We start from the raw sequence: 6451 nt of genomic DNA, 5'->3' as shown, positions 1-6451 counted from the left end.
AAAATAATATTTGTTTGCATGAGATGCAAGCATGAACATGTTTTGATTGGATTAACAACTTTTGGATTAGAATGGCTAGAAGATAAATACAAAAAGACAAATTAAAATTAAGTTAACTATTGGGTAAATAAACCTAATTAATATGCTTTATTGGCAAAACCAGAAAATAATATAGAGAAAACCATCAAAGTTTCAACAACATTAAGGTCAATGAAGCTATGAAACAAAAACCTTTTTAAAAGTAGGGATGTGAAAATTTTAATTTCTCATTTGTTTAGTGTTGCATGAGACTGTAGAAAAAATAGTGACAATGGGATAGAAGTCAACATTAAATTCAGAGTCACACAAAACATTAAAATAGACAGCATTTGATAAATAAAAGTGTAATTTTACAACTTAGTGAAATATTTATTTATAAAATATTATTTGAAATCATGTGACAATGAGCAGTCTAAAGCCCACACTAAAATGTTAGCTTATCTTTGGAGTTATAAATAGTATGCCAAAATTGGAATGTCTTCCTTTGAGACACGGATGCATTTGATGAAATCATATTCTCTCTAAAATTTTCATAACATCAACACTGCTGACAAGTATGAAGAAAGTAATGACTTGACTAGCTATTGATGTTGCAGTAAGTTTGTATTTTATTTTAATTTATTTACATTCCAAATATCCCACCTCCTGATCCCACTTCCTACAGTTCTTCAACCCATTCTTCTTCCCCATTTCCTCTGAGAGGGTGTTGCACAAGCCATCCACCCCATCTCACCTCAACATATCCCACACCAGCATCCATGATGCATCAAGTCTCTCCAGGATTCAGTCTATCGTTTCCCACTGGCCTGGAAAAAGCAGTACTCTGCTACATATGTGCCAGATGCCATAGACTAGCCCAAGTATGCTCTTTGGCTGGTGACTTACTCTCTCAGATCTTCCTGGGAGTTTGGGTTAATTGACACTATTGGTAATCCTATGGGGTTGTCATCTTCTTCAGTTCTTTCAAACTTTTCTCTAACTCTTCTGTATGCGTCCAATGATTAACTGTAATTATCTGCATGTGTCTCAGTCAGTTGTTGTTAGAGACACTAGGGGCCCTGCCTATTAACTGGAGGTGGTCTTTCCAGGTTCCATCTCCCCACTGTTGGGCAGTTCAGCTAAGATCACCAACTAGTTCCGGGAGCCTCTCACATCCCAGCTCTCTGGGACTTTCTAGAGTTCCTAAGAACTACCCACCACCAGATTACATGTCTTGTACATGGATCAGACCCCCTGAAACTGGAATCATGGATGATTTCAACTAACAAAGAATGTGTAGAGAAATAAATGTTTTCTCTGGAAGAGTACTGGCTATCACTCCTAATCACTGAGCAATCTCTCCAATTCAAGAATAGTATTTCTTTAAGACAAGATGTCTTTTCTAGAAGTTCTTATATTGGAATTTATAGATAAAATCTTTTGTAACATGTTATTAATTGTCTGAGAATATGTTTCCCATCTGTATCTTAAATACTAGCTTAATTTAAAATGTTAACTGTCATAAAACAACATTAATAACTATTTTTCATTTCATTTTTCATGCATGTTATTGAAGACTAAATAAATAGTCTAATGTTATGCTGGGCATGGTTGTGCACGCCTTTATTCACAGCATATGGGAGGCAGAGACAGGTGGATTTCTGAGTTCGAGGCCAGCCTGGTCTACAAAGTGAGTTCCAGGACAGCCAGGACTATAGAGTGAAACTCTGTCTCACAAAACCAAAATAAATAAATAAATAAATAAACAAACAAATAAATAAATAAATAAATAAATAAATAAATAAATAAATAAATAAATGAATAAAAATTAAAAAAAATAAAAAAGAAGTCTGATTTTATTGTGTGAATTGATGCATTTAAAATTGATGCAAAATATAACATATGATTATTCCCACAATGAAGATAACCATAAGATATCTTATGTGATAAAATGTTTTAGCAGTGAACTATATTTTAACAGAGAGATCATTGAGAAGCCCTTAACTTGTGTCTTTTTTTATCCGAAATAGGGTGTATTATGTGTATGTATGATGGTATATATGTATGTATGCATTGTATGTGTGTGTCTTTCTGTGAGTGTATTTGAACTTTGTGAGGGTGCAAAGAGAAAGCGTTATGAACCAAGCAGTCCAGGAAGGTTGGGGTGGGGTGTCTCCTCTGGAGTTATACATCCCAGGATTTGGCTATATTTGAAGCCAGCAAACTCTAACAATAGTCTTGCTAATATCCCCTTGTAAATTTGAATCATATCTCTACACCCATTGCCCAAATTGTTGCTGTATGAACAATATGGATGCTGTAAATTCAAACTCTGCCCTTGTGATTCATTAAAAATTTCAGTTAACTACTAAGACATCTCTTTAAATACTCTTTTGTGAACACAGACAAATAATAAAATTCTTCTAGTTTTAGAGCTTTATGATAGCTATGAATTTCAACAAGATATCATAAGGATCTATTAATGATTAGAGGTTTAGCAAAGGTAAGTGCTTGATCATGGACCATTTTCCCCTTTGGTTAATGCCTCACATGTTGAATTATACCATATCAGAATTTACATGAATATTTGTCTTAAGCATTACACAGAATAAGAAAATAAACAGAGTAGGAAAGTGAATGGAAGATAGTTTTGACATTACTAATTATTTTACAAAATTATTTTTAAGATGGAATTTAAAATGAGAGATAGTAATGGTTAGTGAAGTTGTTAAAAAAATAAAATTTTTGTGGAGAAAATAATTTTCTACACGAGATCTTTAGACTAGTCTGTTCCAATAGGGGAAAATAACTGGTATTGGTAAGACATAATTTTTATTTGCAGTATTCAGTAGGCTAATGCAGAAAAATCATACTTTCCAAGGAAATTTGAGCTATGTAGTGAGAGCATATGGCTTAATAAGTGTACTATTAATACAAGATACCATCACCAGGAAAATATTGTAAAATGAAACCATTTAATCATGACTTGCTTACAGTTTCAGAGATTTAGTTCATTCTTACTGTGGTGGGAGTGCAGTAGCATGTAGACAGACATGTTAATTGAGCAGTAGCGAGAAAATCTTCAGGTAGAAAGAAGAGAGAAACTCTGGTCTTGTAATGAACATTTTGAAATATCAAAATAATATCCAGTGTCAATACTTCCAAAAATGTTATACCCATTTCAACAAGGTCATACTTATTCCAACAAGGCCATACCTGCTTACTCTTTCAATAATGTTACTCAGTACTTATTCAAATATATGAACGTTATGGGGGCCATTCTTATTCACACTGTTTCTAAATACTTTTTTTTTAATTGGACACTTTACTTATTTGCATTTCAAATGTCATCTCCATTCCATTTTTTCCACCTAGAACCCCTATATCCCATCTCCCTTTACCCTGATTCTATGAGGGTGATCCCCCAACCACCTACCCACTCCTGCCTCACCACTGGCATTAGGCATAGAGTGTGGAATAACCACAATACAACTCAGGAACTACATGAACTTCAGGAGGAAGTAAGACCAAAGAGTGGATGCTTCCATCCTAATTAAAACGGGGAACAAAATAATCAAGGGACGTAGATGATGGGAGGGAATTGTGAAGAAGAGAAAAGGGGGAGCAGAAATAGAGGGGAAGAATCAGGTATGGGAGAAGACAGGAGAGTTGTTCAGAGGGTCAGGACATTGAACAGGGGTGTATAGCAACTGGGGGATGAGGAACTGGTGGTAAAAAACAGAAAGTCCCAGATGCCAAGAAAGCAAGAGCTTCCCAGGACTCCAGAAGGATGGCATTAGCTAAAATACTCCCACAAAGGGAACGGGAAAACCTGTCGAGACTAAATATATTTTTTAAAGAGAGATAATAAAGTATTCTCTCCCTTCCTCTTTCTCTGTTTCTGTCTGTCTGTCTCTGTCTCTGTCTCTGTCTCTATCTCTCTCTCTGTCTCTCCCTCTCCTTTCCTTCATCTCTCTCTCCATCCCTCCCCCTCGGTTGTGTGGTGTGGTATGGTGGTGGTGGTGGTGGTGGAGATGGTGTGTGTGTGTGTGTGTGTGTGTGTGTGTGTTTGTGTGTGTGTGCATGTGAACACACACATGCCTGTGAAGAAATGCCATTGTGTGCATGTATAGGTCAGATGACATCAGAAGTCACTTTTATTTCTCTACAATATAGGACATAAGAGTCAAACTCAGGCTGTCAGGGTTGGCAGGAAACACTTCACCAGTTGAACCGTCTCTACTGCCCATAACATAAAGGTCTATATCTAGTTTTGTTTAGCCTATGTATAGTTTAGCTGACTATGGATTTACTTTCTTGGTGTATCGTGGCATAAAGACATTCTTCATATTTCTTTATACTTTATACTTTAGCAAGTAGTATAGTAGTGATGTTACTTTCAGAAATGTACTATGGTTATTTAAAATATTACTATTAAAGAAAAAAATAGATAAATGGTATATGAGAACTCTATCCTGACAATGTTTCTGCATATATAAAATTAATCTAAAACAAAAATTGAAGATTAAATAATTAAGCTTGAGATATTCCGTCCTTTTACGAATATTCAGTAGGGACGTATAATTTAGGAGAAATAACAGATGTTTCAAGGTTTTGTTTCATAAGGCTTCTTCTACTTTGAAAATGTTTATGCAAACTGAAACGCCCAAAATAAAAATCAGTAAAGAAAATTGTATTTGAACACTGACATTTTTATTATGAACCACACATATGTAAACAAATTAAAATAGTAACATAAATATTTATCTTGCTAATATTTAAAATATTGAGTAATGAAATATTTGTGCATATTTTACTGTCTTGAAACAGAATCTCAACAATTACCTTAGGCTGTTTTTTTAACTCAAAGGCCTCATGTCTTAGTCTTCCAAGTATGGCTGTAGCTATGAGTATTAACTACCACACCAGCAAGATTTGTTTTAGATATTTACAAGAAAAATATTAGCTGGGATATAGGTATCTGCACCGTAGAATTTGTAAGAGAAAGAAGAATAAACTATTAATAAATTAGTTTAAAATATTCAGTTTTGTTGCTAATTTCCTGAAAAGAAAAAAAAATCATGACTTATATATACCATATATCCAGGATTATATGTATAAGCTTGTGTGTATTTGTGTGTGTGTGTCCGCACACACATGCACATGCACACACGTGTGCACGTACCTAACTTATTTCTAAACATATAGCTTACTATAACTCTTCAAAATAAAATATCAGTTAACTCACAAAATGTCATGTTTACAGGATTTTAGTTCAATTTTTAGGGTAGAAACCTAGATGTCAGAAAAGCTACTATTTTTTTTTTATATTATGAAGATAGTTATATACCCTTGAGTATGTTTGAATTTTTCCCTTTAACATAGAAATGAATAATGGTTTGAAAAGTTGGTACTCTTTTTCAAACTTTTTGTTTGATCTTCCTGAGTTTTAAATCATGCACCCAGTCCCACTTATCTCCTCATCACCTTGTATCCTGCTTCCACCATTGCAACCACCCCAACAGAATAAGAATCTCATTGTGGAATTTGTAATGTCACAGTGTATATCCCTCAGTGTGTCCTTTTATCTACACTTCTTTGTTTCCAAGTTGTTCATTTTAATGAGTCTTAAGAGGTCTCTGCCTTCTACTATACTATCAGTACTAATGCATAACTGTAACTCCTCTCAGATATCCTGTTGTTGCCCTTTGTCATGGAGATCCTGTAGTATGGGATCTGTAGGGTGGCCATTTTAATATACTTCAGCAGTTCACCAATGGGGGTCAATGTTGTGGTGGCGCAATTCAAACCCCAGGATCTGGGCCTGAGAGGGATCTGGCTAACCAGACCACCAGCTCTGCCACACTACCACCATCTGGGAGAGCTTTCCTGCCCTTCCCAAGCTTCCCTTTCCAAAGTTGCAGCCAACAACGGGCAGAAACTACTTTCATGCTACCATACCCTCAGTGCTCTCTCATTTATGCCCCTGCCATCAAAGCCAGCTTTACTGTGCTGCCCAGACAAGGTAGAGGGGTCATACTCTACAGTGCTTCAGCAGGTAAGGGATGGAGCCAGGTCTCTAATTCTCACTCCCTCTGACCATGCTCACCAGTAACCCCCCAAACCAGGGCCAACTCCCTCCCTGCTGCTCAGATGAGGTGCATGGCCTAATCTCCCAAGTGCTGCAAGAGGTGATTGGGCTCATGACCCCATCAGGGACAGCTCTCCTGCCAAGGTTGGTGAGGGCAAAAGGAAGGGAAGGGGTCTCTCCTTTGTCCAAACAACTGCACAACACACAAGAGGCAGGACCAGGTACCCATGTCCATGCCCACCAGGCAGCTGATCAGAAAGCCCCAAATCTAGGGCCAGCTCTACTCTGCTGCTCAATCAAGGAAGGCTGTCACTAGAGGAAGGTTTTGAGATCATATATGCT

This window comes from Mus musculus, chromosome Y (assembly GCF_000001635.26).
Source record: "Mus musculus strain C57BL/6J chromosome Y, GRCm38.p6 C57BL/6J".
NCBI classification, from domain to species: Eukaryota; Metazoa; Chordata; class Mammalia; order Rodentia; family Muridae; genus Mus; species Mus musculus.
The sequence above is the reverse complement of the archived record's forward strand: the minus strand, read 5'-3'. Positions refer to the sequence as shown.